Genomic DNA, 12,044 nt, shown 5'->3' with positions numbered 1-12,044 from the left:
GTAACCTTGGTCTTTGCACCCCACTCTTTTTATCTGTAAAATGAAGCTAGTAGTACTATAATGTGGTGAGGACTGCATAAGTGTTGTAGGTAAAATTTCTACATACTGGAGGTGCTTAACGAACGTTCCTCCTCCCGACACCATTTAGCCTCATCATTGTGTGTGGGCTCTGTGGGAAAGAGCTGGGAGCTGCTAAGGAAGATTCCCCTCAGCACTGACCCAGAGCAGAAAGATCCAGGCTCAGAACTCCTTCTCCAGCCTCACTCTGATGAAGCTGCATTCCTGTGCCCTGGCAGGAGGGGCAGCCTAGGGGCCAGGTGCACTGGCACCTCTTCGCCATAGACCACAATATCAATGCCTGCTTTTTGCTCCCTCACCTTCTCCTGGGGGGCTGGCCCTGGCTCCACCCCTGCCAAGTCCAGTGGTCATTTGATGCTGGAAGGGAGGCTTTTTCTCATTTTCCTTTAAAAAAATGTATATATATGTATATAATATATACATATATGTACATTTGTAAATATAATACACACATGTACGTGTATAAATATAATACATACATATATGTATATATATATAATGCATAATATATATGTGTGTGTTTGTGAAAGTATTAGTTGCTCAGTCGTGTCCAACTCTTTGCAACCCCATGAACTGTATTCTACCAGGCTCCTCTGTCCATGGGATTTCCCAGGCAAGAATACTGGAGTGGGTAGCCATTCCCTTCTTTAGGGGATCTTCCCGAACCAGGGATCAAGTGAGGGTCTCCTGCATTGTAGGTGGTTTCTTTACCATCTGAGCTACCTTGGAAGCCCTTGTGTGTGTGAATTTTTTTTTAATGTGAATAAATATATAGGAGAAAAATGAACGCACTTTACTCACTCCCCACCAAAAATCCCTTCCAACCACTCCAATGAAGGAAGGACATTCAAGGCTCTGATCTATTGACCCAAAGATCCTGGACCCAAACTTTCTTAGATCTTTCACTTCATTCATCTCTGACTGGTTTATTGGCATATTAAGCCTGTAATAATAGTCGGTAATAGTTGTTACAGCAGTAATAGCAAGGGCTAGCAATTTGTGTTTTGTGCAGGGTTCTATGTTGGTGTGAGGTCAGGATTATTACTATCCTCCTGTTACAGAAGAGGAAACCGAGGCTTAAACAAGTTCAGTAATTTTCTCATAGTTGCACAACCAGAAAGTGGCTGAGCTTGGATTTGAATTTAGACTTGGCTGATTCTGGAGGGAGCCCCTCTTGGTCATGGTGGTCTATACAACATACAATATATAGGAGAAAGTCTACTGTGATCCTGCCACCTTAGATCAGGCCCATTCTTCCCTACCCCAAGCCACCGCCCCCTGTCCCTGCCCGCCCTCCCCACCGCCCCCAACAACTAACCCCTGGACTCAGATCTGAGGCAATTGAGCAGGCCTGGCAGAGTCAGCTGCCAGGAAGGACTTGTCTTCATTACTTTCACAGACTGTGACAGAAGCAAATAAAACATGAAGAGAAAGCTTCCCCCAAGTGGTTCCTCCAACCACTTGCCCTCCCTGGGTGGTTAGACTGGCTGTTTTAAATCCTTCGGTCACAGCATGAAGGTCATAAAACGCGAAGGCTGCAATTTCCTCCCTTCCACACCAGCTCTGGCAGCATAAGGAACTGATGGAGGATGGGGATTTGTAGCAGGTCTTGACTCCTCACTCAGCAGGCCTGGCAGGCGTCATAGGCTGTGCTGTAGTTGGGACTGAAAGGGCATTTCCATCTCTGAGTTCAGAAAGTTGGGAAATGGTGCCTAAAAGGAAATTACCACCATCACTAGCATTTTGTAGAGTTTTGTCATTTCAGAGCATTTATGCTTTTTATCTTGTGCCTGTGTCTCCTGTTTATTACCCAAGTTTCCTGAACCACAGTTTGTGAATCTTCTTGACCTTAGCTATTGAAGCTTTCAGTAAAGGTTAAAGAGTTTATCAAGAAAGTTATTAAATTATTTTGACCCTTTTGCCCTTGAAGGAGCACTGAATTCGATTTTGAGCCTTATTTAGGAGTCAGAAGAATTAGATTTTGAGCCTTTATTTTTTTCATCTGTAAAAGGGAGGTAACACTGACTTTGCCTGTTGTAGGTGGAAAGTATGAGTATCAAATGAAATGCATGTAAATAGGTATTGGAAATTAGGTATTGGTATCCTAAAACTATATAAAATAAATGGAAGTTATTACTATTTATAATGCATGTGTGTAGCTTCATAATCATGCAATATACATTTCTCACTGTCTGATCCTGAAATCTATCTCTCCTTATTTTTCAATGTATTCAATTAACTTTTATTCATTATTTAGTACATAAGGCTTTTTAAAAAAGACTTTTATTTTTAGGGCAATTTTAAATTTACAAAAAAATTGAGAGGAATGTCCATGTACTTTTCACCCTGACATGTATATTGCTTCTCACATTATCATTACTCATCAGAATGGTGTGTGTATATATATATATATAGTTGTACCAAGGATTAACCTGTGTTCACTATTGGTGTTATACATTCAGTGGTTTTAGACAAATGTATGATGACATGAAGCCATCATTATTAAATCAAACAGAGTGTTTTCACTGCCCTAAAAATCCTTTGTGCCTTGCCTTGTTATCTCTCCTTGCTCTCCTGAACCCTTGTCAACCAATGATATTTTCATTGTCTCCATAGTTTTGCCTTTTCCAGACTGTCATAGTTAAAATCATACAGTGTGTAACCTTTTCAGGTTGGTTTCTTTCACTTAGTTATATGCATTTAAGTTTCCTCCGTGTCTGCTTATGGTTTGATAGTTTATATCTTTTTTGCACTGAATGATATTTCATTGACTGGATGTACCACAGTTTGTTTATCCATTCATCTACTGAAGGAATCTTGAGTGTTTCCAGGCTTTGGCCATTATGAATTAAACTGCTGTAAACATCCACATGAAGGTTTTGTTTTTGGGTGTGTGTGTGTGAACATAAGTTTTTAACTCCTTTGTAAACCTAGACAGCATATTAAAAAGCAGAGACATTACTTTGCCAACAAAGGTCTGTCTAGTCAAGGCTATGGTTTTTCAAGTGGTCATGTATGGATGTGAGAGTTGGACTGTGAAGAAAGCTGAGTGCCGAAGAATTGATGCTTTTGAACTGTGGTGTTGGAGAAGACTCTTGAGAGTCCCTTGGACTGCAAGGAGATCCAACCAGTCTATCCTAAAGGAGATCAGTCCTGGGTGTTCACTGGAAGGACTGATGTTGAAGCTGAAACTCCAATACTTTGGCCACCTGATGCGAAGAGCTGACTCATGTGAAAAGACCCTGATGCTGGGAAAGATTAAGGGCAGGAGGAGAAGGGGACGACAGAGGATGAGATGGTTGGATGGCATCACCGACTCAACAGACATGGGTTTGGGTGGACTCCGGCAGTTGGTGATGGACAGGGAAGTCTGACGTGCTGCGGTTCACGGGGTTGCAAAGAGTCGGACACGACTGAGTGACTGAACTGAACTGACTGAAATACCAGGAAGTGTGGATTGCTAGATTGTATAGTAAGAGTATGTTTACTTTTGTAAGAAACTGCCCATCATTCTTATAAAGTGGCTGTACCATTTTGCACTCTCACCAGCAATTCCTGTTACTCGACATCCTCACCAGCATTTGGTGTTGTTAGTTCTGGATTTTGCCTATTCTCACTGGTGCATGCTGGCATCTCCTTGTTGTTTTAACTTGCATTTCTTTGATGACAGGAATGTGGAGCATTTTTTCATGTGCGCCTTTGCCATCTGTAAATCTTCTTTGACAAGGTATCTGTTTAAAGTATTTGGCCCACTTTAAAGCAAGTTGCTTTCTCATCATTGAATGTTAAGAGTTTTTTGTATATTTTAGACAACAGTCCTTTATCATATATGTCTTTGGGAAACATTTTCTCCCAGTGTGGGTCTTTTCATTCTGTTGATATTGTCTTTTGCAGAGCAGAAGTTTTTAATTTTAGACTTTTAGCAGAAGTCTAGCTTATTTCTTTCAAGTATTCTGTCTTCGGTGTTATATCTAAGTTATCAACATATCCAAGGTTATTTAGGTTTGAGCCCATGTTATCTTAGAGTTTTGTGCTTTACATTAAGGTCTGTGATCCATTTAAATTAATTTTTCTGAAAGGTATAAGATCTATGTCTCGATTCACTTTTTGCATGTGGATGTCCATTTGTTTCAGTATCAGTTGTTGAAGAGACTATTTTTACTCCTATATTATCTTTGCTCCTTTGTCAAATATCAATTAACTCTATTTATGTAGGACTATTTCAGGGCTCTCTATTCTATCTTATTGATCTATTTGTTTATCCTCTCACCATTAACATACTGTCTTGTTTACCGTAGCTTTACAGTCAGTTCTGAGGTTGGGGTAGTTGTTGTATTCAGTATTATATTGGTTAATCTGGGTCTTTTGTCTCTCCATATAAATTTGTTGGTATCCATAAAATAACTTGCTGGGATTTTGACTGGGACTTCATTGAATGTATAGATCAACTAGGAATAACTAATATCTCAACAATATTATCTTTCTATCCATGAACATGGGATATCTCTCCATTTATTTAATTCTTTTCTTATTTCTTTATTCCGTTTCTGATATCCTATAGCAATAATGTTCAGCTAGCAATGAATCATATATTGTTACATGATATCTTAAATATTATTTTTAGCTCTTATTATACATCATTTTATGTAATAATAATACATTCTTTTCCAATTATATTATAAGTGCCACCTGGGTAGAAAATTAACTTTAAAAGTTTAGGTACTCTTTTTAGTGTCACATGTGGCTCACCCAGGTAAGGATTATTTAAGAGTGGCGGCTTTGCTGAGCTTTCTTCTCTTGGCACTACTGTCTTCACTGCAAATGTCAGAGGGGTCAGTTTCAGATATTTCTTTATTTTATTTTTTAAAAATTTATTTATTTTAATTGGAGGCTAATTACTTTCCAATATTGTGGTGGTTTTTGCCATACATTGACACGAAGACAGCAAAAGAGACACAGATGTAGAGAACAGACTTCTGGACTCTGTGGGAGAAGGCGAGGGTGGGATGATTTGAGAGAATAGCATTGAAACATGTATATTACCATATGTGAAACAGAGGACCAGTCCACGTTCAATGTATGAAACAGGGCATTCCAAGCCAGTGCTCTGGGACAACCCAGAGGGATTGGATGGGGAGGAAAGTGGGAGGGGGTTTGGGACGGGGCCCCAGTGTTCATTGCAGCACTGTTTACAATAGCCTGGACGTGGAAGCAACCTAGAAGTCCATTGGCAGATGAATGGATAAGGAAGTTGTGGTACATATATACAGTGGAATATTACTTAGCTATAAAAAAAAGAATGCATTTGAATCAGTTTTAATGAGGTGGATGAAACTGGAGCCTATTATACAGAGTGAAGTAAGTCAGAGAGAAAAACACCAATACAGTATATTAACACATATACATGGAATTTAGAAAGATGGCAATGACGACCCTGTATGCAAGACAGTAATTTCAGATATTCCTTAACATCATCTCCTCAAGCTCTTTTATACTGACTTCAAAGTTATAAGAAGATGAGTTGATAGGAGCTGATCACTGCATGGGAAATAGATGGGGAAACAGTGGAAACAGCATCAGACTTTATTTTTTGGGGGGGCTCCAAAATCACTGCAGCCATGAAATTAAAAGACGCTTACTCCTTGGAAGAAAAGCTATGACCAACCTAGATAGCATATTCAAAAGCAGAGACATTACTTTGCCAACAAAGATCCGTCTAGTCAAGGCTATGGTTTTTCCAGTAGTCATGTATGGATGTGAGAGTTGGACTGTGAAGAAAGCTGAGCACCGAAGAATTGATGCTTTTGAACTGTGGTGTTGGAGAAGACTCTTGAGAATCCCTTGGACTGCAAGGAGATCCAACCAGTCCATTCTGAAGGAGATCAGTCCTGGGTGTTCTTTGGAAGGGATGATGCTAAAGCTGAAACTCCAGTACTTTGGCTACCTCATGCGAAGAGTTGACTCATTGGAAAAGACTCTGATGCTGGGAGGGATTGGGGGCAGAAGGAGAAGGGGATGAGAGAGGATGAGATGGCTGGATGGCATCACTAACTCGATGGACGTGAGTCTGAGTGAACTCCGGGAGTTGGTGATGGACAGGGAGGCCTGGCGTGCTGTGATTCATGCGGTTGCAAAGAGTCGGACATGACTGAGCGACTGAACTGAACTGAACTGAGCTTACATTACAGAATGAACCATGTAGAATTTATTAAGTCGTAAATTTAAGAATATGGTGAATGTACATGTTGTGTATCCCCAAACATGCAATTATTAAGTAAAAAAAAAAGAGCAGTATGTTTCTGGTTCTGATATTTACTATAACAACCCCCTCCACCCCCCACCCCCCCATGCTCTGTAGAGTACTAGTGAAATCCTGAGCCAGGAGTGATTAGGAAGTATTTTTCTGGTGGATCTAGTATGGGGCCTCTATCTCTGTTCTCTTTTGGGTGTCATATTGATCCAGGTAACCACGATGGTGTGATCACTCACCTAGGGCCACACATCCCGGAGTGCAAAGTCAAGTGGGCCTTAGGAAGCATCACTATGAACAAAAGTGGTGGAAGTGATGGAATTCTAGCTGGGCACTTTCAAATCCTAAAAGATGATGGTGTTAAAGTACTGCACCCAGTATGCCAGCAAATTTGGAAAAGTCAGCAGTGGCCACAGGACTGGAAAAGGTCAGTTTTCATTCCAATCCCAAAGAAAGGCAATGCCAAAGAATGTTCAAACTACTGCACAATTGTACTCATCTCGCACACTAGCAAAGTAATTCTTAAAAAATTCTCCAAGCTAGGCTTCAACAATATGTGAACCAAGAACTTCCAGATGTTATACATATTCTTATATCCACTCTTTTAGATTCTATTCCCGTATAGGTCATTACAGAGTATTGAAGAGGTCTCTGTGTTATACAGTAGGTTCTTATTAGTTATCTATTTTATATATAGCAGTGTGTATATGTCAGTCCCAATTTCTCAATTTATCCCTCTCACCCCTTTTCCCCTTGGTAACTGTAAGTTTCTATGTCTGTGACTCTGTTTCTATATTATAAATATGTTTATTTGTAGGGCTCTACTCCTTAAAAAGAAAATGAATTCAGGGCTGGATGATGCTACCCTCATTTTCTCCCATTTCTTATGTTTTTTTTTCTGTGTGCCATCAAGGCTTTCCTCTTCATCCACTGAAGCAGGCTGAGTGTTTGTTGTTTAGCAACTTCAATTCCGCTGTGCATCTTGCATGTAAAACTTCCTTCATAAATTTTGTCAACGTGGTTCTTAGCTTAGTTTGATGACTTCTATTTTACGGTGTGTCCATACAGAGCTGACATTGGGCAAACTATAAAGGCCACTACATTGGTCCTTGTGTCCTTCTACCTTCCCTTTCTCTGTCCTTTACCTTGGAAGGCAGTGGGGGCAGGAGGAAGGACACACTTCCAGGTGTCCAGTGACCTCCTGCTGCCTCCCCAGATAATAGTTTGGGATTTAGGACAGTTTTCCTTGTAAATCTGTTCTCAGCTAGCTGTCACAGAGAGAGCATCCTCACTGATGTGGGCTCTATGTAAAACCATGTGACTTGTAGGAGAAAAGGGCAAAGGACCTGAGTAATGCATCATTATGTCCCAACTTATTAAAAAGAATAAATGACTTCTGTACTCTGACAGAAGATAGGATGGAAGGAGCAAAGCAAGATCAAAGTCAGAAAGGAATATATTCTGAGAAGGAAGACAGGGATCAAAATGAGTGTTAAGGATCCCATGAATGAGATAAAAGATCCTTCTATCTCCCCACTTCTCCCTCCCAACATGAGGAGAAGGAGGGAGATAGAAGCAGTTCCTTTGGAGCTATGTATATACGCAACTGTGGGGTATATACCCCAAAGGATGATGCTGAAATATCTGAAAAAGCAGAGACTCTGATCAATTCCAGTATTACTTTATGAGGTAAAATGAGGTAAAAGGTCATTTTGGACTTTGTTTTTTTAATGTATTGTTTTATTTTTTAAAAAAGTATACGAAAACACCAAGAATCATCTAACAGAAATGAATGTACTGGCTAACCTCAGAATTATGAAGTATTACTGTTTTGAAATATTTGCTCTAGACATTTATTGGCAAAGTAAACTTTCCTTAGATCAAGTAAAATTCCTTTTAAATCCCCACCTCAGTTGTGTCCCCCCGCTTTCTCCACACAGACCACCATGGTTTTGAATTTGGGAGAGTTCTTGCAATCTCTAGACTCTAAGGTGATCAATAAGAAACAGCTGATCTTGAAGACAAGGAAATAACAGAAAACTCTGTGTGTGTGTGGCAGGGGGTGGGGGTAGGATATAGTCCTAGATACAAATAGCCAAGGCTGGGAATCCTGGTACCATCCCTAGATCTAGGGAAGCAAAGGTCATAGAAAATCAGATGTAAATCCAGGGCTCTGCAGCACTGATTTAAAAGACTGGGAGAATCCAAAAATTATAATTGTGAGGATTCGACTACAAATGAACCCGATAAGGAAGAAAATGGGAAACAAACTTTAGAAACAGTGTGGTTGTCACAGTAGCCCTCTTTGGGTTCAGTTTTCCAAGGGCACATCAAGAGATGTGCAAGGAAGTGCTCTAGCCAATGTTAGCAGACTTGTTACAAGAACGTCACAATTCCAAACTGCTGAAGGAAATGAAGTCTTCAAATAGTGCTGAGAACAAGAAGAAGAAACACAAACCTGCTTTTAAAACTACGATCAGAGGTAAAGGAAGATCAAATGAGCCACAGGCCCACTTCTTGGCATGGCTGGTGAAATGTTTAATAAGCTATAAAAGGAACCCAGATCGACTCGGTTTCTACTTTTGTTCATTTCCTATGTTAAGGAGGGTGTCTTCTACATAGCAAACATGTAGATCAATCACAGTTACAGCAGAGTCTGCGGTTTACATGCAGGATCTCCTAATGAATTGCCACCCCATAGGCAGATGAAACATGACCTGGGGATGGATACGATTGCAGACGTAATTGTAGCTTCCTTAGTGCTTCACAACTTGGAATGGGCAGCTGTCGTCATTTTCAAAATGGTGGGGAAAGTATATTTAGGAATTTAGGAGGCCGGACAACTTGCTTTCTTTCTTAGACAAGTATTGGTGTGGTGTGGAGAGAAGCCCTTTGGGGCAGAAATTTGCTCAGGTTTTCTCCACTCGAGGCCCATCAGTTCCTCATGGCAAGGAAACTAGAACTATCATCCTGAGGGGATAGCCCTCCCTCCAGAGGGGAAAGTTCAGGGTCGAACTCCGGAAACACAGGGAGTTCACACAGACCTTTGCTGCCCGTCCCTTAGGGATTCGTCACCTCTGAACCTCTTTCTGGAAGAGTTTCCAGAAGTCTTTTGTCAGGCCCTGAATTTGGCAGACATGGAAGCTTGGATGCCTGGGTTGGCAAGGTCCAAATAGAGGAAGCAACCTGTTCAAATTTACACAACTATTAATGGCTGAGCTGGGATGAGAGCCAAGTGAGCTGATTCACCACCTGGGGTTCTGCCCCTTTATGCCACACTTATACTGCCTGGCATGCACTTCTCATTTATGCCTACGTATCTTCTATAAGACTGCATTCATTTCATACTTAATGAGCATTTATTGCAACGCAGGCACTGCGCTAGCTGCTTTGTGGCTGTAAAGAGGATTAAAATATGGTTCTCGGGTTTTATGAACTTCTAGCGCAGTGACAGACATTAGAAGAAATGCATTTCAGTGTGAGACTTGATGGGAAGAGGTCAAGTGCTATGGTATGATGGTAGAAGGCACTATTGTGATCTGGAGAGTTAGAGAAGGCTCAGCCATGAGGCTCAAGCCTTATGGGCAGGACAACTGCCTTACACAACTTTGTATTCTTCACAGAGAATGCAGTGTGGTAGGAGCCAGGAGGACTGCACTGCTGCCATCATTGGAGAACCTGCAGAGCTTCTTATTTTAGAATTCAGAGAACTAACACCACCTGCTCTTGACCTCTACTCCGAAGGATTCTGGAGACCAAGACAGTTCTCTGTCTCCTTCCTCTCTTATTATTATTTTTTGTCTTTCTCGTGCCAAAATGTCTTTCTTTGGGCTCTTCTTAAAAGATGTGATGAAGATTAAAAATGGATTTTTGTGCTAGGATGTGTCACTAACTAGGAAATGAGAAGCCAGTGAATCACAGCAAGAGGCCACACGAGTTTCTTGCTTGCCCTGGCTCCTTGGCTGGACTGTTCCCAGGACTGCCTGCAGGAACGAGAGGAAGTTATGGGGCAGGAAGCATTGCATCTTGGAGCCTTCTCTTTGAGGCAGATTGGAAGCATCTACAGCCGTCAGGAAGTTCAGAGAAAGGAATGGAATTGACGACAAGGACATTAGGAATACATTCTTTCCCATTGAGCCCTGCTCCCTGGGGTACAAGCCTGTGGAGTGGTTGGAACAGAGACAGCTCACTGGCTGTCTGAACTGGAAAGGACTAAAATTTAGCCTGGGGCTCCATCTGGTTTCAGAGGCCAGTGGTGAATAATACCAGGATATTAGGCGGGTAGTCTCTCAGGGTCTCTGCCCTCAAGGCCAGGCACCCGCTAACCTGTACTGGGTGTCCACAGCAGGAACCTGATCTAAAGTAGGTGGACGGGGTTGAGGAGGGCAGAGTGTTAGAATCATTAGGTTTTAAAAGTCAACTCCATTCTTCTCTCAGTGGGTTGACCTTCCAACCCAGTGCACATACCTAATTCCTCAAGGCTAAGGACTTCATGCCGCTGCTGTGTGGTTGGAATCAAGAACCTCTGGAGTTCTTTCCCAGCTCAGAGATTTTTGATTCCATAAAAGGACACTGAGAAAGCCAACGTATCCTCTTTTCTCTCTTTGTCACTATGTTGTAATCCTCACTTTGTTGTTGTTTAGTTTCTAAGTCATGTCCAAGTCTGTTGTGACCCCATGGACTCTAGCCCGCTAGGCTCCTCTGTCCATGGGACTTCCCTGCAAGAATATTGGAGTGGGTTGCCATTTCCTTCTCTGGGATTGAACCCACATCTCCTACATTGGCAGGCAGGTTCTTTTACCACTGAGCCACTTGGGAAGCCTCACTTACTTGCTGAGTAACCTAGGGCTCGTACTTTATCTAAACTAAGTGTCAGTATCTTTATTTGTAAAATGGGTATAATACTTTCTGTTGTCCTCGGTTGTCACAAGGGCTAAACGAAAATAATATATGTGAAGGTGCATGATTACGCTTCATAGGATAAACTTTCCTCCCTTCCTTTGCTTCCTCTCTCCAATATCTTACTAAGATACTGATGCACTCAAGCATGCAAACTGAAGCCAGTCTTATATAATGATGATATTGCCTAGGTGAAAAAGCACTAAGAATACCCTCCTTGCCCTACCCCAGACAAAAATTTTATCTCTCATTATACCCTGTGATAATGATGGTGATAAAGCATGGTGTGGTGTCATTAGTCATTGTTTCTGTCATCTGGTATCATACTATATATATTAGTCATTAAAATCTTAATGGGAAATAATTTTAAAAACATAGCTTCTTAAGACTGGAGATCATTTAATCCAACTCTCACCACCCCCCCAAATTATTTTGTGGGGTTATCCAGACTCTTCTCAAATAATTCTAACAATAAAAAGCTCACAATTTTATTGGGGTAACCCATTCCATGTGATGGCTCTGAAATTGATTTGACGTCCTTTTACAAGTTGAAGTAAGTGTAACTCCCCAAAACTTTGTTTCATTGGCCCAAGTTTTGTGAAATAGAACAGACAGAGATAAATCTGCTCCTTCTTTCATTTGTCAGCATTTTAAATATTGAAAGATAGAGATCTTCTCTTTTCCAACCATTCCTTTTTCCAGGGGGTCTTCCTGACCCAGTGATCCACCCCGGGTCTTTGAGGATTGGATATAGGTGGATTCTTTACTCTCTGAGTCACCAGGGAAGCCCTTTCCAACCTCTATAACATGGTTCATC

This window comes from Budorcas taxicolor, chromosome 3, assembly GCF_023091745.1.
Source record: "Budorcas taxicolor isolate Tak-1 chromosome 3, Takin1.1, whole genome shotgun sequence".
In the NCBI taxonomy this organism is placed as follows: Eukaryota; Metazoa; Chordata; class Mammalia; order Artiodactyla; family Bovidae; genus Budorcas; species Budorcas taxicolor.
The sequence above is the reverse complement of the archived record's forward strand: the minus strand, read 5'-3'. Positions refer to the sequence as shown.